General features: G+C 42.3%; 1 long non-coding RNA gene across 1 annotated transcript in view; it reads left to right on the top strand.

Moving 5' to 3' along the window:
• Positions 1-23,582, top strand: part of LOC122552768 — a 98,245-nt gene that overhangs the window by 71,938 nt on the left and 2,725 nt on the right. Inside the window, exons 2-3 of the long non-coding RNA XR_006312490.1 lie at positions 18,692-19,046; positions 20,868-21,400. This is a non-coding gene — a long non-coding RNA (uncharacterized LOC122552768). The remainder of the gene's footprint in view (positions 1-18,691; positions 19,047-20,867; positions 21,401-23,582) is intronic.

Below are 23,582 nucleotides of genomic sequence, written 5' to 3'. Positions count from 1 at the left end.
AAGTCCCTCCTCCCTACCTTTTATCTTAGCCTGCTTGGCACACCCTCCTCATTCCTGAAGAAGGGCTTATGCCCAAAATGTCGATTCTCCTGCTCCTTTGATGCTGCCTGACCTGCTGCGCTTTTCCAGCAACACATTTTTCAGCTCAATACTGCTATCTTGTAGTCTATGAGCTTGGTGTCAAGTTTAAGGTAAATGTCATCAAACACTCTATTCCACAGATGACCAAAGTCTGCACTGGCAAATTGGAGGTGCATTTTATCATTTTGATGTCTGCGCTCTGTGAAAGAATCTTCCCGTGGTATGGAAATTGATGCAGGTTGTCCAATGGCTCACTTGATGGTCAATGGGAAGTAATGCACAATGGGAGCAGAACAGAAGAGGACCTCCATCTTCTGGATGTTTAGCTTAAGGTTTCTTCTCCTTTATATGCATGAGTGCATCAATGATTGTTTGGAGCTTGACCTCTGAGTGTATGCATGCACGCAAGCATTGCCTTCATATTTCTTGCCAGCATTTGGCTCAATCTATCTGGCCCAGCTCAGTTCTTGCTGTGTTGAAGTCAGATCTCCCCCTGTTAATTATTCTCACTCTGGATTGGCCATTGCTCTTTTCCACAGCCCAAGGTTTATGATACATTGATTACAGTCCAATAAATATTCCACCACTAACATTTACTTTACTTAGATCACCTCATTTCGAAGAAATAAGTCTAGAAGTGCCTGCCTTCTTGTTGGACTGGATACATACTGCTGTAGAAAATTCTCTTGAACAAAATCTACAAATACTTATCCTTCTCTGTCCTTGACAGTACCACTGTCTTACTCTAGATTCAGATAAAATGCTTGATTATAATTGCTCTATAATGTTTGCACCTCTTTCCCTGCAGATTTGTTCCTCTACTTGCTTATCATTTTCTAAAGTAGTGCCAATCCCCCCTCCCACTTCCATGTATGCTGATATTTCTTTCTGATCTTCTCTCCCAGTTCTCACACCCCTGCTGGTAAGTTTTTAGTTGGTACCAATGACATAGAAAGGAAGGGAGATATGGCCTGGAGTCAGACTTAAAGGAGGTAGGGATAAAATTATCAAACAAGGCATTGAAAATAGTAATTACCGGATCACTCCACACCATGCACAAGATGAGTGAAGTAGGAGGGTAAGACGGATGAATGTGTGGCAGGCAATGCAATGCAGGAGGGAGAGCCTGAGATTCCTGGGATGTTGCAATTGGCTCAAGGGGAGTTGGGTCACATGTGGGCAGGTTGCATCAGAATAGAGTCCGACAGTATGAACAAAATACTGCACAAGGATGATTAGTGTCTGGCTCTGTTCAGGTGCAACCTGTCCATATGTGACCTCACCTCCCCTTGAGCCAATTGCAGCATCCCAGCAATCGCAGGCTCTTCCTCCTGCATTACGTTGCCTGCCACACATTCATCTGTCTTATCCTCCTATTTCGGTCATGTTGTCTGTGGGGTGGAGTGATCTGGTGATTACTACTTTAAATGCCCTGTTTGCTAATTTTCTACCTACCTCCTTAAAGTCTGACTCCAGGGCCACATCTCCCTTCCTTTCTATAACATTGGTACCAACATGGACCATGACGTCTGGCTAGCCATTCTCCCAGATTCTCCTGCAGCTGCTCTGCAATGTCCTTGACCCTGGTATAAGCGAGGCAACGTTTGGAGTCACATTTACAGCCTCAGAGAAGCCTGTCTGTCTCCTAAACAAAGAATCCCCTATCACAGCTGGCAATCCATTCTTCTTCCTTTTCTCCTGTACAACTGATCAGCTACGACTTGACTTTTGGTGCATTTTCCTGAGGAAGCTCCGCCCTCACCAGTATCCAAGATGTCAAACCAACTGAGTCACAGAGTCATGCAGCATGAAAACAGACCCTTTGGTCCAACCATAATCCCAAATTAAACTAGCCCCAGCTGCCTGTGCTTGGCCCATATCCCTCCAAATATTTTGTTTTCATGTACCTATCTAAAAATCTTTTAAACATTGTAACTGTAACCCCATCCAACATTTCCTCTGGAAAAGTTTGTTCCACATACCAACCACTTGCTAGGTAAAAGAAAATTTCCCCTTATGTCTTTCCCCTCCCTGCTTAAACTATGCCCCCTACTCTTGAAATCCTGCAGCCTAGATAAGACACCTACCATTCACCTAACCTGTACCCCTTGATATTTTATTGCACCGTAGAGAAAAGACACCTATCATTTTCCTTATCTGTACCTCTCGATATTTTGCAAACCTCTATAAGGCCATTCCTCCACCTCCTACGTTCCAGTGAAAGGAGTCCCAGCCTAGCCAGCCTCTCCTTGTTAGTCAAACTTTCCATTCTCAGCAACATCCTAGTAAATCTTTTCTGAACCATCTCCAGCTTCATGATATCCATTTTATAACAGGGTGGCCAGAGCTGGACACAATACTCCATTACTCATCAACATCCTGTACAGCCTCAACATTCCAACTCCTATATTATTAAGCAACATCATTATGGGGACTCCTGCATTATCTGCTGGGTGCTCTTGGACTGCCTAATGGTCACACATTTCCTTATCTGTTGGCATTTACCTCAACTGCGGTGTGACTCCCTCCTTAAACATGCTATCCATACAGCTACCTGCCTCACAGATGCACCACAGTGATTCTAGCTATTGCCTGAGCTTTGAAACCTGGGGCAAATCTTTCTCTGGCACTTCATACGCGCGTTTTGACATAGATTACACAAAGGGCCCACAACTCCCTGTCTGAGTATGCTGTATGGCTAAGCTGCTCTGCCATACCATCAGATAATTGTTAGACTACTTTCTATAAACAGGAGAATTATAGAATGGAAAGTAGAATTACTCACAATTACTCATCATTACAGCCAGTCCCCGGGTGAAATTCACCAACTTGTCCTGGTTTCAGATGGGATACTAAAACCATTAAGTTCTGGATGTGAAGCGCTGAACTGGTTATCCGCCCACCTCTTTGGCTGGTCACAACAAGTTTATTTTTAAAAAGGATCCATTTTCTTCTGGATACACTCTCTCAGACCAAAATTAACTTGTGTTTTCAAGGTGTTAATAGTTGCTAAGTGAATTTTGAGACTCTTTTAGATGCTGGTTGGGTTTGGCCTTTTGTTGAGACCAATCTGTTAACCTAGCCAGTTGGTGAAAGATGAGACCCAAAATCGACCTTTGCAGTTTTAGATTTATTCACAAAGTAGAACATTAAAAATGTATAACTCCTAAGTGTACAAACCCCATCCCCAGTCGGGACTGTCATTATGTATGTCTTTATGAGTCCACGATTCATTAACTATACAGGTTCTCTTTTGTATAAATAACATCTGCCTCTTCCCCTCTCTCTGTGACCAACTTCTCTCTCTGTTGCTTTTGCTCCATTAATCCTGTCATGGTGTGGACAAAGTATTAATGCATTATAGTCCCCTTGACTGGCAGCAAGTTTTCTGCCTGGAGACTTTTCAATTCTAGTCCCTTCTGACTATAAGAACTTTTGTAACTCCTCCATCTGCAGACTTCCCAAAATTTCCAAAGCCTTACAGCTCAAAAGGAAAGTCAAAACACCTCACCTGAGAGTTGAACAGTGATCATTTTAAGCTAGTATCTGGGAAGTCCCTCGTATCATTGAATATATATGTGAGTGTGAGAGTGTGTATGTGTGAGTGTATGAGAGAGTGTGCATGCGTGTGCGAGAGTGTGAGAGTGTGTGTGTGCATGTGTGTGTCTGTGTGTGTGGGAGTGCATGTATGAGTGTGTGTGTTTGCATGCATGTGTGTGTGCATGTGTGTCTGTGAGTGTGCATGTGTATGTGTGTGCGTGTGTGTGCGTGTGTGTGCGTGCATGTGTGTGTTTATGATAGGCTGTTAACAAGACCTGAATGTTTCAAAATGGCAAGTTGGTTGCATTTGCACCATGGGAAGGTTGGATACCAGGGCGAAAATTTGCATTTTTGTTGCTCAAAGGGGACTGAAATTCAGCCAAAGGTAACTGATTCTAAAGTTCCATGAAACTGGTAATAATTTTAAGAATTCCTGCATAAATTTCAATTCCTTGGAAATGATTGCCCGATTTTTGTCAGTACCTGTTGTACATAGGCCTTCTCTTTCCTCCTCTGCTTAGGTCACTCACAGATTCAAGTAGGAACTTCACTGGAGGCCAATCATAATTATTTGAATAAGGCTAGCTGTGATAATCCTTCCACTAACAGGGCTGCAGGCACACACATTACCGTACTGTTGTGTTGAATCTGACCCTGAAGGAAAGCTGCAGCTCTCTGAATTTGAAGTTTTTTCTTGAACATCCGGTAATAGATAACATCACATGAATAATTCAAAGGATTGATTAAGTCATGCTTGGGGCCTTCATGAAGTTCGTTCCATACTTCGATATCTTAGTTACTCTGTTGTTGAGGTTTTCAGATTAAAATGACTGCCACAATAATCAATAAAGGAAATTAAGCAAATGTGTAAATAGGTTATGGTGCAAACAATGTACAAACTGGTTTCAAAGCATTTGAGTTTCAAGTTTTTTGTTCCTCAGTATCTTAGCGATGTTTGAATAGTTCATGCTATTCAGAATTCCACAGATGTAAGAGGCACAGAATAAAAATGTGCTAAATAAAAGTTCAGTTCCTGGTAAGTTTAGGAGGAATGCAGGTCCTGTGATGCATTAAATATCATATCTTTGATGTTCGTCTGAGTTTCCACCAGGTTTGGCACAATTTAAAGGAAGTAATTGGAGTAAAGTGTGCTGTTAAAGGTTTCTACCTCAAATCTGCCACAAAATAATTCCACCTGCAGTTTCCTCACTAATACAAAACCTATTCCCTTTAAAGCTTGTCAGTAGCTTAAGAGCTATGTCTTAATAGTTATAGAGGCGTATTGTAAAATTCCAGTCTATTCCTTTAGATTTGCTCCTCAAATAATTACTGCTCTCTGTTAGTGGCAGCCAAGCTCTTGCAAGGTAGTACAGAAGTGAATACACTTGCTTACAGAGAAAGAGCATGTTAAGGAGATGAGTGAAGCTGTCTAAGTAGAAAAGGATGTTGTGGTTTCAACTTACCTTGGCCACCTGCTGAGATCATTAAGCATCTCTCTACACTGTTGCACTGACAACCTCTGTTACTCTTTCCAGTCAGCCTGTACAACATGGTATGGGGCCTCTTGTTCTCATCTCCTTTTTTATTTCAAAATATACTTTATTCATAGAAATAAATCTTTGGTACCTGTACAATTGGTCATGTCGTTCATATATACATACACATTACATGTCTTAACATTACATAGAACAGATCGAATTAATCAAATTTACAGTTATCGTATTTACAGTTTCGTTTATTAACCATCCAGTCTTTTAGTATTTGGCTGTGGCTTCAGCGGAACCCACCTACTGAGTGGGCTCCCTGTTATATGATAGCAAAGGAACCTTCTTTAACCTCCAGTTTATGGGGTTACCATTGTCCATTTGACTGTCCTGTCTCTGGGGTAGCTGTCTGCATCCCCATGGTGAGCACGAACTGCTGGACCCTCGCTGGGCTGAGGGTCATTTATCCAGCTCCTCACTGGGGTAATTTATCCGCTCTGGTGTCATTGAGCCAAGGCAAGGGTCTGCACCATCCAGTTCTGTGTCTGACAGTGGGACAGTCAGAGGATCACAGCTCTCAGTTACCTGTAGTTGTGGGGCAGTGGGTACCCCCTGGTTCTCATTGGGTGGAGGGTGGACTTCGGGGGGTCCGTTGTTTCCTGTTTGGGAGGAAATGCCCTCCTCTTCACCTATGGCGCTCTGTCTCTTCTTCTGGTGGTCATGACCTTCCTTGTGCCCGTCTTTACCATCCGAAGAGCTGGCCATCCCTCCCTCGTGCAGCTGTCTTTTCCCCTTTTGCTGGGAGGCTTTGGGGTCCTAGCAGGATTTTCCCTTCCTGTTTTTAACAGGTATTCACTCCTCTGCCTTTTCGATTACCTCCTCCTCCATTGCTTCCATCTGCCCTCTTGTTCTCATCTCACGTAACAGCACTTCCATGTTGAATACGTAGGGTCTTTCAGATGCCGTCATTCTTAAATTTGCTTAACTTTGCAAATTTTGCCTCAAAGTGATATTGACCTCATTTGACTGAAGCCTTTTAAATTCTGTACAAGAATGTGTTATTTGTCCAGTGGCATTACAGTTATACAGTGGCCTCTCAACCACTCTGCGTGGCTCATGAGAAAAGTAAGAAATTCAGAGTTTGATGAGAATTTACATTTGTAAGTATTAGGGTTACCAGCTGCTGACCAATCAATTGCTTCCCGTTTCTGTCACAAATGGCTCCACATCGAATATACACCTTTAATATTTGAATAAGAACGAATAGATTGTACAATACCGGTAAATTGTTTTGCTTGTACAAACAAAAGTTTGTAGTTAATGGTACTTGGTGCTGCTTACCGGTATTTTGATTTGATTTATTTATTGTTGCATGTATTTTGTTACAAAACAGAATGAAAAGTGTTGTGTTGTATAGTGTCACCATTCTCCGGCGCCATGTTAGAACACAGGAAAAACAAACAAAAACGTAGAACATAAAGGCAGAAAAATGAAGAAATAGAGAAAAATTGTTCAACTTTAAGTTCATCTTGTTAAGTGCTGCATTATGGACTGTGGGCCTGGTGGCCAGACGCAAGTCCACTTTGCCACGTCGCTGCCCCTGAAATAAAGGTTGCTCACTCTTCAGTGCCATCTCACCTCCACCGGCACCCATATCCCTCTGAGTCCTTGCTGGACCTCAACAGTGCAGGCGCCTGCCTCCGGTTACCACACAGGCCCAAACCTGACTCCACAGCTGCTGTGAGTTCATTTGGGCCCACCTCACCGATGCAGCCAGGCCTTGTACTGGGCCCAAACTCTGCCTTCATGGCTGGACGCAGACTCTGTTGGGAACCCAAACCTGCCTTCACCACAGCAGCCGTGAGTTGACGCTAGGACCTATTCAATAATGCAGAAGTTACCTGGAACCTGGCTGATGCCACTGCCACAAGTCCGTGTTGCTGGGCCTACTCACCGCTTCCATTAATGTCACCACGACCAAGGTCTTCGGTAACAGGTAATCAAAATAATTTTTTTTTTAAATCGGAATGAGAAAAGAGAAAGAAAAGAGACAAAATGAAAATTGGACAGAACAGATGAGCCTCCAGCTCAGAAGCCCTACTCCACCGCCATCTTACTGGAAGGATGGAGCTTGGTGGGTGGATTGGGAGGCTTTATAAACACGGTGAGAACAATTTAAAGCCTGAGTAGGAAATTGCTATTGTACCATTTGAACCTGCGACACCTCACTGGTGGGGAGGCCCAGGTCAGTGGCTGCCGTCTTTACAGGAGGTCATCAGGGACAGTACTTTGTTCCCGATGCCTCTGGGCATGTGTTCCACCAACAGTATTTCATATCTTGGAGTGGGCTTCCATGCTTCTACAGGCAACTTTGTTATATGAACATTGAACCCAATAATTTTCCAACCACTGAGGAACTCGAACTCCATCAGGTCATCACCACATTGCTGCTTATAAGAATTTGCTGATAGCTTTGATTTTCTGGACTGCAACATGTAATAAAGTATTTACTTGAAGCCATAAATGGAAATATATAAATGCAAACCTTTCTTTTTTGATGAGCCAGGAAATGAAATTTTAGGTGATGTATTTGAGGGTATGTAATGCTGTAGGATGGATATACAGAATTGGTCACTCAATATCAACTATAGTGTGACTCCAGTAATGTGGATTGATTCCAGACACACTGTAGATTACAGTTCCTGTGAGGAGATCGTAAATCACAATAACCACTCTTCATGGCTGACCCTCAAACGAAGAAATGAGTAACAAGATTCCACTTTTTGTGGTTCTTACATTATTCCAGATCGTAACCAACACAAATATGAATTAGCAGACAAATGACATTATAAATGAACTTAGATTTCACTTTAAATAGCTGGTATGACAAAGATACTTTTTGTTCAAACATTTTTCCCCACAGAAATGTGTGCTATTTAGCTGCACACTTTGACAAGATGCTGTTCTTTATTTACACAGGGTAAGTTGGGTATCATACCCGACAAAAAATGAATCTTTGTATTGCATGGGTTCAATTGTCCTCAGCTAGACACAATCCTCAAAACCTACTGTGCCTCAGATCACAGCGTTCCTGATGATGTAGCTTTTTCAACCAAGCAAGCAATAATTCTTGCTTTGGAACTTACATACTTCAAGAACCTGTTTTGCCGAGCAAAAAAATACTAACCTTTCCCTGAAAGCAAATTGCTTTATTTCATAAGAAAGATAGGAGACAGAAGGTGGTGGTGGAGGGTTGCTTTTTGGACTAAGGCCTGTGACCAGAGGTATGCCGCAAGGATTGGTGATGGGTTCACTGCTTTTTTGTCATTTATATAAATGATTTGGATGTGAATATAGGAGGTATGGTTAGTGAGTTTGCAGGTAACACCAAGATTAGAGGAGTAGTAGATGCGAAGAAGGTTACGTCAGGGTACAACTGGGCCTTGAACAGATGGGCCGAAGAATAACAGATGGGGTTTAATTTAAATAAATGTGAGGTGCTACATTTTGTTCAGTCAAATCAGGACAAGACTTATACACTTAATAGTAAGGTCCTGGGAAGTGTTGCTGAACTTTGGAGTGCAGGTTCATAGTTCCTTGAAAATGGAGTCACAGAGAGATAGGATAGTGAAGAAGGCATTTGGTATGTTTTCCTTTATTGGTCAGTACTTTGAGTATAGGAGTTGGGAGGTCATGTTGCAGCTGTACAGGACATGGTTAGGCCACTTAGAGTCATAGAGTCACAGAGATGTACAGCATGGAAACAGCCCTCTGGTCCTCATCAAAGCTGACCAGGTATCCTTGATAAATCTAGTCCCATTTGCCAGCATTTGGATTATATCCCTCTAAAATCTTTCTATTTATATATCTAACCAGATGCTTTTAAATGTTGTAATTGTACCAGCCTATACCACTTCCTCCGGTAGCTCATTCCATACATGCACCACCCTCTGCATGAAAGTGTTGCCCCTTAGGTCCCTTTTAAATCTTTCTAATCTCACCTTACACCTATGCCCTCTAGCTTTGGACTCCCCCATGCTGGGGAAAAGTCCTTGTCTATTTATCCTATCCATGCCCCTCATGATTTTATAAATTTCTATAAGGTCACCCCTCAGCCTTCAGGGAAAATAGTCCCAGCCTATTCAGCCTCTCTCTATAGTTTAAACCCTCCAACACTGGCAACATCCTTATAAAACTTTTCTGAACCCTTTCAAATTTCATAACATCTTTCCTATAGTAGGGAGACCAAAACTGCACACAGTATTCCAAAAATGACCTAACCAATGTCCTGCAACATGACCTCCCAACTCCTATACTCAATGCACTGACCAATAAAGGCAAGCATACCAAACACTTTCTTCACTCTCTTATCGACCTGTGACTCTACTTTCAAGGAACTATGAACCTGTATTCCCAGGCCTCCTTGTTCAGCAACACTCCCCAGGAACTTACCATTAAATGTATAAGGCTCGCTCTAATTCGCCTTATCAAAATGCAGCAACTCACATTTGTCTAAATTAAACTCCATCTTCCTCAGCCCATTGGCCCACCTGATCATTCATCCTGATGAAGTACTTATGCCCAAAACATTGACTCTGCTGCTCCTCGGATGCTGCCTGACCTGCTGTGCTTTTCCAGCACCACACTTTTGACTCCACCTGATCAAAATCCTATTGTACTCTTAAGTAACTATCTTCACTGTCCACTACATTTCCAATTTTGGTGTCATCTGCACACTTACTATTCATACCTCCTCTGACAAAAAGAAAGTTGACCCAGCACTGATCCTTGTGGCACACAACCTTTGGAATACTGTGTTCAGTTCTGGTCTCCCTGCTATAGGAAATTGTTAAACGTGAAAGGGTTCAGAAATGATTGACAAGAATGTTGCCAGGGATGGAGGGTTTGTGCTACAGGAAGAGGCTGACTAGGTTGGAGCTATTTGCCTTTGAGTATTGGATGTTGAGGAGTGATCTTATAGTGGTTTATAAAATCATGGAGGGCCATCGATAGGGTGAATACTCATCATCTTTTTACCAGGTAGGGGAGTCCAAAACCAGAGGGCATAGGTTTAAGGTGAGATCAGAAAGATTTAAAAAGGACTGAAGGGGCAATTTTTAAAAGGCATCTGGATGGGTAGAGAGTAGGAAGGGTTTAGAGGGATGTGGGCGAATTGCTGGCAAATGGAGTTAGATTAATCCAAGGTAACTTTTTGGTCTGGATGAGTTGGATCTGCTTCCATTATGTACTTCTCTACGACTCTACGATTTGTATTATGAGCATGTAGAAGCCATTTGACCCTTCGGGCCTGCACTGCCATTCCATAAGCAATGCTGATTGGATAGTGCCTTAGCTCCACTGCGTCTGCATCATTTCAACCCTTTACACTCAACATCCTCTGTTTGCAATTCTCTCACTGTCTGCGACTGTACTTTGTGACTGCCAGCCTTTTGTGACTTCTCCCTCCTTGATGAAGAAGTTTGTTAAAGTTTGTCAAGTCACACGGTCCCCTATTTCTTATTATCCGAGAAAATGGATCCCTTTGAAATGGATACAAACTCTTCGAAATCCCTTTCACCAATTGGAAAAACATTAAGGACTTTGTGGACCTTTAAAAGTAATTATAAATTTCCCTTATTGTACTGTTTGGGGTCAAGGGTCATCACAATACTTATGATATTTCATTACTGGACCACTGTGAAACCAGCTTGAGCTATAACTGCAGCTTATTGGAAGAGATTGTAAGCTATAGAGGTGACAACAGTTTTAAATATTACATAAAACATCATTCTGCAGTACAGCTAAATGAGAACATCTTGAAGTGATGGATTCATTGGGAAGACAAATGAAACATGACAGGGCTCAGTGGTTTACTGAAAAATAAACAAACTAGTGGCACTAGGGGCTCCATAATTCACAATGACAAAAGGGAAGTAAGTGAAGCAGGCCTGACTCACTTGCTGTTTATTTTTTCTGTAAATCTGAGTCCTGTAATGTATCTTGTTTATATTTCATGTTGGCCGATTTTACGAGTTCATTTGAATTACTTTTTCAAGATTCAGACAGCATAGTGGCTTTATTCTGACCAGATTTATCATCTGTGAAGATGGCTGCATGCTATATGAGGGGCCCAATCCTGGAATTCCTTCTCATTGTGGGCATTGTGGGTCAACCTACAGCTTGTGGACTGCAGTGGTTCAAGAAGACAGCTCACCCACACCTTCAAAAGGACATTTAGGGATGGGCAAAAAATGCTGGCCAGCCAGCAATTCTCACGGTCCCACAAAATAACAAAAAAGACAGCTTGCGCAAGAGACTGGCATAGTCACATAGTCACTCCTGAGTTCAATGTGGAAAGAGTCTGCCAACTATAAATGTGGAAAGAGTCTGCCAAAGCAATAGAATAAAAATAATATGGTATTGCTGCAGCTTAAGAAAAAAATGCCACAATTAAAATATTAAATATTTGTAACAAGATAAATTGTTAACTTCAATCATTTGGACTCTACAGAATTTAACGGAGCTGACCAATTGCATTCACTACTTTTCTGACTCCAGTTGTCAAAGGGAATTAAGATTTTCTTGTTAGCTAACTTTTGATATAAATGAGTTGATTTTCACTCCAAGGGTGGAAAACAGAGATTGAGATTGTTTCACATCCACCAATATCATTTATTGTATCCGCTGCTCCCGATGCGGTCTCCTCTACATTGGGGAGACTGGACGCCTCCTAGCAGAGCGCTTTAGGGAACATCTCTGGGACACCCGCACCAATCAACCACACTGCCCTGTGGCCCAACACTTCAACTCCCCCTCCCACTCTGCTGAGGACATGGAGGTCCTGGGCCTCCTTCACCGCCGCTCCCTCTCCACCAGATGCCTGTAGGAAGAACGCCTCACCTTCCGCCTCGGAACACTTCAACCCCAGGGCATCAATGTGGACTTCAACAGTTTCCTCATTTCCCCTTCCCCCACTTCACCCCAGTTCCAACTTCCAGCTCAGCACTGTCCCCATGACTTGTCCTATCTGCCTATCTTCTTTTCCACCTATCCACTCCACCCTCCCCCCTGACCTATCACCTTCATCCCCTCCCCCATTCACCTATTGTACTCTATGCTACTTTCTCTCCACCCCCACCCTCCTCTCATTTATCTCTCCACCCTTCAGGCACTCTGCCTTTATTCCTGATGAAGGGTTTTTGCCCGAAACGTCGATTTTACTGCTCCTCGGATGCTGCCTGAACTGCTGTGCTTTTCCAGCACCACTCTAATCTAAACTCTGAATTCTGAGCCTGATCATGATGGGGGGAGACAGTGACTCCCTGTGATCTTCCCCAGTGTAGCCACTAATGGCCAGTGGGTAGTTACGTTTACTGATCCATTAAGGAGTCAGTTGGACTCTTGAAATTGAGGGGCAAATCAGGTCCCTTTCAGCTTGAAGGACAGCTGTCAGTGATTGAAGGTAAGTCATAAAGAGGGCACTTCATAATAAAGGTGGCGTCTCTCCAATTTTTAAAAATATTTAATGAAAATGTAGATGTAGCAGCCAATCCATCCCTGGAGGCAAAGGTCCTCAACAGGAATGTCTGTGGCTGCTTCTGCACTCAGGCAGGGAGGGAGGTGCTCTCGGGCTGTCTGGACCACTGGGTGTTTAGTCCATCACTGGAAAGCTGTTTTGTATTATCGAATACAAAACAAAAGAGAGATTGCAGGGGGATCTGAGTGTCTAACTACATGAATTGCAAAAGGTCAATATACAAGTACAGCATATAATGAGGAAAGTGACCAGACTGTTATAATTTAATGCAAGGGGATTGAATACAAAAGTAGGGAGATTACACTCCTGTTAAACAGGGCACTTTTAAGATCACACCCGGAGAAATTGTACATTACTGGTCTACTTAGTTAAGGAATAATATCAATGGATTAGAAGCAGTTTACAGAAGGTTACCTTGATTGATACCTAGAATAAATAATTTGTCTTATGGGGAAAGGTTGGACTGTCTAGGCATGTATCCATTCCTGATGAAGGGGTAATGCCCAACACGTCGATTCTCCTGCTCCTCAGATGCTGCCTGACCTGCTGTGCTTTTCCAGCACTGCACTCTCAATTCTGATTTCCAGCATCTGCAGTCAGCACTTTCTTCCATGTGTCCAATAAAGTTTACAAAAGTAAGAAGTGGTTTGATTGAAACATTTAAGGTTGTGTGGGGATGGGATATGATTGAAAGGACAGATATACAAAGGATGTTTCTTTTTCTTGGAGAATCTACAACTGGGCATGATGATTTACAAATAAAGGGTCATTCACTTAAAACAGAGAAGAGGAGGAATGTTTTCTTACAGACAGTCATGATTCTTTGGAATATTTTTTCAAAGGCAGTGGGATGAAAGTCAATCCTGATAAGCAAGGAAGTGAAAGTTTATTCGGGTTAGGCAGGAATGTGGGGTAGTCAGATCAGCTATGATCGCATTGCATGGCAGAGCAAGGACTGAATGGCCTAATCCTGTGGCTAACATATATGTTAGCATATGTAAACTAGCCCCTGTCCCCCATGGGAACTTAAGTCAACTGCAAAATTCCTGTTGGCCTAATTTGAGCTCCAAATCAGCCACCACAATTGGGCAGTTTAATGTCCCAATCCTGCTTCCTCAATAATGTCTCAGAGGTGGGATGAAGCTGGGGAACTGTTATGTTGGTTGTCAGGACTAGTTTTAGTTCTTGCCTGCCATTGGCCCTAACCAATGGGCGGCACGGTGGCACAGTGGTTAGCACTGCTGCCTCACAGCGCCAGAGACCTGGGTTCAATTCCCGCCTCAGGCGACTGACTGTGTGGAGTTTGCACGTTCTCCCCGTGTCTGCGTGGGTTTCCTCCGGGTGCTCTGGTTTCCTCCCACAGTCCAAAGATGTGCAGGTCAGGTGAATTGGCCATGCTAAATTGCCCGTAGTCTTAGGTAAGGGGTAAATGTAGGGGAATGCGTGGGTTGCGCTTCGGCGGGGCAGTGTGGACTTGTTGGGACGAAGGGCCTGTTTCCACACTGTAAGTAATCTAATCTAATCTAATCTAACCCTGTTGGGGGCTGAAAATCCAGCCCCAGGTATTTTATTAACTTATCGGGGTTAATAGTAGGTTCTAAAAATGGCTCGTCATTGAAAAATAATTTTCTGAGTTTGCTGGCAGTCTGTGTTAGAAATGCAAGAAGCGGCTGAACTGAGTTTTCTAACAATTTAAATAAATAATGCAAACACAATGTTGGCCTGAATTTCAACTGACAGCATCGGCCCGTTTCTGAAATGATTCTTTCGCATTCACATAAAATCAGAAAGCTAATTCCTGACACAAACAAAATCTGACCAGCATTTTAGGCATTGGCTTCTGCAATGTCACAGAAAAGCATGATGGTATTTTAACCTGGCAAGGCAGACTATTTTTTTTTACCATTTGCCGCCAAGTTGCCAAACCTTCAAGATTAAACCCTCTGGTGTGCGAACCCTCTGGTGTTTTGTTGTATTATTCAATATGCTGGTGTTATTCTGTCTAAAATGGGAGCTTTCCTGACCTTCAATCAAATTCAATTGTTGAATGCTCTCAGGAAAGATCCAAGTTGATCAGCTAACTGTTTTACATGAGTTGACCTGAAACAAACAAGAGGTGACGGTATCGCTAGGTCAGGGGAAGGAATATCAGTAGTCATACATTCATACAGACACTAGATGGGAAGGATTTTCTTTTGGAACAAGGATTATGTGGTAATTGTATCATTGCAGAGACCAAGGACTTATCCTGTCAATTAATAATCTATGTTTACGAGACAAACATGCGAATCAGTGTCCAGAGTTCTTTGCTGGAAGTATTTGTGTTTGGATGTTGAATGAGGACAGGATAATGTTTGACTCTGATGTTATCCACAGTTGAAATATCTGCCTATGTGTCAATACCTACGCTGCTCGGATTGGTGGGTTAGTGAGATATCTGTGTCTTAGAGATGCTGTTGAAGTTATCATGGTATCATTTGCCACCACTGTGTTTGCAATGAGAATCAGCAAAGATGCAGATACTTTTGTGACCTATTATGGATGATGTAGCTTCGGGACCACAGATACTGCTAATGGAAGGCTAAGGTTATTGTAGTGAATGAAGGAACACCAAGGACTGGTGAGGAGTGGGGGGATCCATTTGATTGTCCATCTAAGTGTTTTTGTCCATCCAAATATTAACTGAGGCAGCAGATACTAAATAAGAACACCTAATTTGTATAGTGATATGTAAACCCAGTATTGTCCAAATATAATGATTCAGGCAAACATCCAAATATAATTAACAAGCCTTCGGATCACATTCAAAATAAAATAAAAATATTAGACACGAGTTCTGATATGGCTAATTTTAGGCTTTCTTTATTTTAGACTTAGAATGGAAAATACATCAGCCAGGTTTCTTCAATAAGCTTGCAATTGTTATGAATCAGAACCCATTCAATTAAGATACAGAATTGGTTAATGCACATAATTTAATAAAAACATGAAGAATCCAGAACACACACTCACATGCACACACTTCTGGTAAGACAGCAGAATGGATTTTTCTCTGCAGGGATTAATTTTAGAATAGGTAATAAAAAATTTTTTTGACCTATATTGGCTATTCTTGACATCAAAAAGGATAAGGCATTGAATGTCTGAGGTCTGTTGATCTGATGAAATAAGGACAACAATACTTAAGAGGGTAGGTCATTGAAGGTGGCATGACAGTTAGAGAGAACATTTACTAAAGCATGCAGTATCTTGGGCTTTGTGACCAAGTTCATGGAGCACAAGAGCAAAGGAGGTAATGTTGAACCTATAGAAGATGCTTGTTAGATCTCAACTGGAGCGTTGTGTGCATTGTGGTTGCATCGCTGGAGCAGGTAGAACTTTAATAAACTCCTCCACCTTTCACTCAAGTTTGTGTGTAGCCTCAGGGATATCAGTCAGAGGGTTTCCTGCCTGTCTCTGCATCTGTTTGTTGTGGCCAATTTCAGACGCGTGTCTGAAACATGGGGCTCGGCAAAGTCCGGTCTCCAAAAGTGTTCAGACTATCATGGACATTGGCTCTTCATTCCTCTATCAGCTGCTGTGGCATGTCAGTGATGTGCTCATTGGATTGTGACCACCAGCCTAATCTAGAGCATATAGCCACTAAGGTGACTGTCCCTGTGCTGGTTGGGCTTCAGAGGAATGAAATAATGATCCACCCACTGAATGGCATATCTCTTCACTCTCAGCATGGAGGCATGGGTGGAGGTGGTCTAGTGGAAAGCTGCTTCTCTCTCTTGATCGTGTTGCGAGGACCTGTCATGGGCAACATAAAAATTTAGTTCACAGTTGTACTTATCATGTGGAAGTGCAAGTGTTGGACTGGGGTGGACAAAGTTAAAAATCACACAACACCAGGTAATAGTCCACAGATACATACTTCCAAATAAACTTGCTGCATTATAACCTGGTGTTGTGTGATTTTTAATGTTTTACACATCATCGATGCTTCAGGTATTACTCTTACGTGACCAGTTGACTCCAGACTGGAGACATCCTCATTCAAAACCTTCGCAAGTCTTGAAATTCCAGCCTCTCCATCTGCACACAATCATTTCCGATCCTACCTAATCAGACCCAAAGCCTCCTTTCATCAAGTTAATATCCTGATGTTTGCAACACTTTGACTCATTTTAAAGCACTCCCTGTGGTTATGAACCCTTTCCTCATGCAGGCACACAGAAAGATTGAGTGTCATCTGATCAAGTGCACATTCACTCTATGTGCATGAGCACCATGACAGCTCCAGAGCCTTCCCTATTAACTGTTTCACACATGGGAAACTCATGAAAACAATCACATCATGAAGTGGCTCCTACAAATTTAGTCCACATGTTCCATCCATTGCTAAAGTCTGCAACTCAAACCCTTGTCTAGCAATCCTTTCCATTCATACATTGATATTACTTGAAGCTCTTATCAACATCACCTTTCAGTGACTAACAGCTACCATTTGCCATTGAGGAGTGCAGGGGATCTTTCATTGTTTCTCTTCCTGGTTTCTGTTTTTAACCCATGGCTGTTAACTTCTGCTGCGACCTCTGTCCAAACCACCTTATTAGCCTGCCACCCCTAGGAAAGAGAACCTCCCACAGTGCGTGCACAGCCTTGAGGAGATCCTGCAGGCAAACATTGATTGAACCATGGGGTCACTTGTTGTCTGCTCAGAGACATGATTGTTGATGGTAGCGGCTGTATGCTTTCCATAGGGATAAGAAAGTGTCAAAAGTCTCCAGGGCAATAGCCAGACTGATATTCTTGGCTCACAGGAACTAAGTAAATCTTCTTCAAATATAGCACCTAGACCTTCACACAGTAAAATAATAGTGGGAGAAAGGGGTTGACTTTATGCCAGTCCCAATGCTAGTTTTGCTTCAAAAAAATTGGCTTTTAAAGATGCCTATAGAATCAAAACTTGAGATAGTTTTCCTAAATTCACTTCAAAACGCAACTTTGAACATGATGGAAGAGCCTGTTTCCGTCAATATTTTTCTATTGTTTGTGTATATCTACATTTTTGCAAAAAACTGGCAGGCAGGAAGGTGTGCCTAGTAATGCCTCAATGTCAATGCAAACTCCTTAATTTTTCAAAGGAAAAACAGATTGAGAGAAAGCAAATCAGTGACCAACAGTAAAATGAAATAGATACCAGAAGTGTAATGGCAACAGGAAATCTTGATCACAATGTAGAAAGACTGAAGTGATTAAATTTAATCTTAAATCAGTTTATTTTTCACTAAGATCAGTAATAACAAAGCAATATTGGTCTTTCTGCATGTTTTATTCAGTCTATGTTCCCCAGTGTACAAAAAGAACAACACAGCAAAGAAAGCATCATACAGAGGAAGCAAACCTATCTTTGACCAAGCTGTTGGTCATCTGACCCAATACCTCCATTTGTGGCTCAGTGTCACAATTTATTTTAAAACATTTCAATGAAGTACCTTATGTTTTGTTGTAGAATCACTCATGCTGACCAGTTTCCCAAACTTTACTACTCCCACTTAAATTAGTCCCTCTGTTTACCTTTTTGCTTATCAAGAATCCATCTATCTCTGCTTCAGAAATATTCACAGGGACGGCTTTCACCCCCTTTTCAGAAAGAAAATTCCAAAGACTCACCAGCCTCTGTGAGAAAAAAACCCCTCCTTATATCTATCTTAAATAGATGGTAACTCATATTTAAACAGTGACCCCTTGTCCCAGATTCTCCCACAAAGGTAAACATCCTCTCCCCATCCAGTCTTTTGTGGTCAAGTGACCACAGGCTCAAAATTGGACACTCTAAATTGACCCATAGATGGAAAAGTCAGGCCTGACAGAAAATTGGCCCAAACTAAACAGTAGTCGGCAGCAAGTGGCTGCAGCAAACAGTGAAAAACCAAGATCAAAGAGGTTACAGAGATTCAAGGGGAACCAGTTTCAATTAGCCCAAGTGTTGTGCATTGGAGAAATGGATCAGACATTCTGGTACCTTGGCTGCCTGACGTTTTGCACTTTACACCTCCAGGCACGGCGACAGTGAAGAGTGTTGGTGCGACCCCACTGGATGATTTGAACCCAGCTCATAATCCCATTGACCAAAGGCCACAGAACATTCTGGAAGGTTTCAGTATGAGGAGGGACACACCTGGACATTAGCCCCCTCAGTGGGGACTCAGTGAAGACTCAGCGAATATGTGACCTCGCCAACAGCAGAGCCCTAACTACTTGTAGAAAGAGAGAGACACTCAGAGAGAGAGTGAGAGGAGAGAGGATATGCCCTGACCTGACCTGCAAGAACCAGCTTCATGGAAGAGAGCCAATCCTATGTCAGACACGAAGGAAATTCCAATGGCCCAGCTCAAGCACATGAATCATTGCAGGTAATACTCTTTCTTAAATGGATAGGGCGAGATAGAGAGTGATTCTTTTGGGTATGTGGGAAATGCTTTCATAGTGATTTTAACAAGAAATATTTTGTTAATAAAATTGAGATGAACTGCAAACTAAATTCTGTGTCCCTCTGTCTGCCTCACCAACAAGAGCACTTGGGTAAAGTGGTTTCAATACATGAACTGATCAAAGCGTCCAAAGTATAGACAACCGTTTCAAGACCCATCAGGATTCTATATGTTTCAAGCCATCTCTCACTTTTGTGAACTCCAGTGGATACAAGCCTACCTCATCCACTCTGTCTTCAAAGGGCAACACATCCATTCTTGGTTTAATAAACCTTCTCTGAACTTCTTCCAATTCATGTATATCCTTCCTTAAATAAGGAGACCAATGCTATACTCAGGTATAGTCTCACCAGTGCCCTGTATAAAATGAAGCAAAAGCTTCATACTTTTATATTCAGTTCTCCTTGCAATAAACAGTAACATTTTGTTAGTTTTCCTAATCATTTGCTGTACTTACATACTGACCTATTTGTGATTCAGAACACACAAATCCTTCGATATCTCAAAGCTCTGCAATCTCTCACTATTTTGATAATCTGTCAATTAAAAAAATTCTTCCTGCCAGAGTCGATGATTTCAAATTTTTCCACATTTTATCGCATTTCACAGACCTTTGCCCACTCATTTAACCCATCCTGTTGCATTGTTCCTATATCCTCTTCACAACTTACTTATCTGCTATCATTGTGTCATCAGCAAATTTAGCAACTATACTTTTGGTTCCTTCATCCGAGTCACTTATATAAGGTGTAAATACTTGAGAGTCCATCACAGATCCTCATGGAGCATCACTTGCTCCATATTGTTAACCTGAAAATGACCCATTTATGTCTGTTCTGTTCTTTGTTTGCCAGCCGCTCTTTTATCTATGATAAAATGTCACTCCATATTCCATAAGCCTTTTATTTTCCAAAATACACTTTGATGTGACACTTTTTCAACTGCCTTCTGTAAATTGAAGTACATTATATCTGCCAGTTTCTCCCAACTAGAAAGAAAATGAGTAAATTGATAAATGAGACACGATTATCCAAGTCATCTTGTATCCTTCAAGATGGAGATCCAGTACAATCAGTATGTTCATTTCCAAGCATTACTGGGTTTTTACTGTTTTTCTTACCCTCTGAAAAGGAATACCAGCAAATTGTTTAAAAGTGACTTCCTTTTCACAAGACAGTATTGACTTTGACTGATTACCTTGAATGTTCCTAAGTGCCCTGTCATAATATCTTTACTAATACTTTTGAACTTCTTCCCCATACTAACTGGTCTGTTAGTTCCTGCTTTCTGTCTTCCTGCATGCTTATAAATATACTAATGCTCCATGTTATTGGTACATTAGTATATTTATGTGCATTGTGTAAACTGCATAAATATAAGTTCTTATTGAAGTTATTTTCTGATGACAGCATAAAAGCTCAGACTGTCCTTATGAACCAACCATTCTCTCCTGGCTTCATTTCAACAGGATAAATTCAACAGTCCTGAGCTCCCAGGAAGGAAGACAGACACAATGGGATATGTGGTTCAGATAATCAGTGCTATTTCTTTTTTTCAGCATGGGTCCTCATCCGCAAAGTGGGATTTATAGCATACAGTTATATTTTCAAAGGAAGATGCAATTAGTAAATTACACTAACTTTTGTGACAGGGTCTTTGAAATAGTAATCATTGATGTCAGATGCAGTTTGTTACAGTGTCCCTTAAACACCACAACAGGTGATTTCTGTTCTTATATCTCAGCAGGATGAAGGCAAATCACCATTTATGACATTGTGTGCAGACAATCATGAGACTGAATGAATGAAAGATTTTTATTGTCATGTGTATTTTATAATGAAATACAATGATAAGCTTCCACTGTTGCCATGGCCTGGCACTATTTTGAATAGTTTAAGAATAATAAATAAAAATAAAATGATATAGCCGAAAGACAGTTCATAATCCTACTGCCAACGCCAGTGCCAAACCCAACCAACATCGAAGTCGCTACTCCTCAGGTGCCATCTTTGCCTGCTGGACCTACCTCACTGACGTCACCTCCGCCAATGTAGCAGCTGATGCTGGATTCCGTGCTCGCTCCTCCGCCAACCACCGCCCCTCCACCATCAGCCAGAGTCCCACTCCTGGTTCATCAGCCACCTCGCTGCTGCCCTCCAGCATTCTGCTGGCTCACCACACTCTGGACCCTGACAGAGTCACCATTCTACCGCCTTCTGCCTTTCTCATTGATCTGGTCACTGCTGAGGCTGCCATGACCGACTGCTCCCCAAAAGGTAAGTAGAAGCAGAAGCTTAAAAAGTCAAAAGAAAGCAAGAAAAGAAGATAAAAATGAAAAGCAGATAAATTGGACAAGCCCCAGACTCAGGAGCCTGAATGCTGCCTGTTGGTGAAACAAACCAGCAACAAAGCCTGGCTAACAGCGGAATAACTTTAGCCAAATGTTCCAAATTGAGCCAAAATAGAAATAGCTGAAAAATCTCAGCAGGTCTGTGGAGAGAATGCTGAGGAAACGTTGTGGGTCCAGTGACCCTTCTTCAGAACTGATGGTACCTCAGAAAAGGATGTTTTTTGTATGGAAGATAAGTTTGGGAGGGTGGTGGGGGTGGGGGCGGAGAGGTCGGGATTGCAGCAAAATGGAAGGGGGGTGTGGAGGAGGAGGAAAGGGTAAACGTTAGATGGAGATAGAGCCTGAAGAGAGGGGAGAACAGTTGGGCAGACAAAGGAGTGGTTAGTGATCAGCCTTGGAAGATGAATAGATGCTAATGGGGACTATTAGTGACTGATAATGGGTAGTGTGTGGTAGCAGCCCATGTGATGCTAAGGCATGGTGTGTGGGGGTGGAGGAAAGTGTGGGGAAAGGTACTCAAGCTCTAAAATTGGTGAACTCGATATTGCTGAGATATTTGTATCATCAATAGTCACAGGTGGGGTGCCAGAAGACTGGAAATTGGCTAATGTGGTGCCACTGTTTAAGAAAGGTGGTAAGGGCAAGTCAGGGAACTATAGACCAGTGAGCCTGAAGTTGGTGGTGGGCAAGTTGTTGTAGGGAATCCTAAGTGACAGGATGTACATTTTTTGGAAAGGCAAGGAATGATTAGGGATAGTCAACATGGCTTTGTACGTGGGAAATCATGACTCACAAACTTGATTGAGTTTTTTGAGGAAGTAACAAAGAGGACTGATGAGGGCAGAGCGATAGATGTGATCTATATGTACTTCAGTAAGGTGTTCAACAAGGTTCCCCATGGTAGAAGGTAGAAGACAAAGGGTGGTGGTGGAGGGTTGTTTTTCAGACTGGAGGCCTGTGAACAGTCGAGTGCCTCAAGGATCGGTGCTGGGTCCTGTACTTTTTGTCATTTAAAGAGATGATTTGGATGCGAGCATAAGAGGTACAATTAGTGAGTTTGCAGATGACACCAAAATTGAAGGTGTAGTGGACAGCGAAGAGGGTTACCTCAGATTACACCAGGATCTTGATCAGATGGGCCAAAGGGCTGAGAAGCATACCAAATGCCTTCTTCACTATCCTATCTACCTGTGACTCCACTTTCAAGGAGCTATGAACCTGCACTCCAAGGTCTTTTTGTTCAGCAACACTCCCTAGGACCTTACCATTAAGTGTATAAGTCCTGCTAAGATTTGCTTTCCCAAAATTCAGCACCTTGCATTCATCTGAATTAAACTCCATCTGCCACTTCTCAGCCCATTGGCCCATTTGGTCAAGATCCTGTTGTAATCTGAGGTAATCCTCTTTGCTGTCTGCTACACCTCCAATTTTGGTGTCATCTGCAAACTTACTAACTATACCTCTTATGCTTGCATCCGAATCATTTATGTAAATGACAAAAAGTATAGGATCTAGCACCGATCCTTGTGGCACTCCACTGGTCACAAGCCTCCAGTCTGAAAAACAATCCTCCACCACCACCCTCTGTCTTCTACCTTTGAGCCAGTTCTGTATCCAAATGGCTAGTTCTCCCTGTATTCTGTGAGATCTAACCTTGCTACTCAGTCTCCCATGGGGAACCATGTCGAACGCCTTACTGAAGTCCACATAGATCACATCTACCACTCTGCCCTCATCAATCCTCTTTGTTACTTCCTGAAAAAACTCAATCAAGTTTGTGAGACATGATTTCCCACGCACAAAGCCATACTGACTATCCCTAATCAGTTCTTGCCTTTCCAAATACATGTACATCCTGTCCCTCAGGATTACCTTCAACAACTTGCCCACCACCAACGTCAGGCTCACTGGTCTATAGTTCGCTGGCTTGTCTTTACTACCCTTCTTAAACAGTGGCACCATGTTTGCCAACCTCCAGTCTTCCGGCACCTCACCTGTGACTATGGATGATACAAATATCTCAGCAAGAGGCCCAGAAATCACTTCTCTAGCTTCCCACAGAGTTCTCAGGTACACCTGATCAGGTCCTGGGGATTTATCCACCTTTA

Source organism: Chiloscyllium plagiosum, chromosome 9 (genome assembly GCF_004010195.1).
Source record: "Chiloscyllium plagiosum isolate BGI_BamShark_2017 chromosome 9, ASM401019v2, whole genome shotgun sequence".
NCBI classification, from domain to species: Eukaryota; Metazoa; Chordata; class Chondrichthyes; order Orectolobiformes; family Hemiscylliidae; genus Chiloscyllium; species Chiloscyllium plagiosum.
The sequence above is the reverse complement of the archived record's forward strand: the minus strand, read 5'-3'. Positions and strand labels throughout refer to the sequence as shown.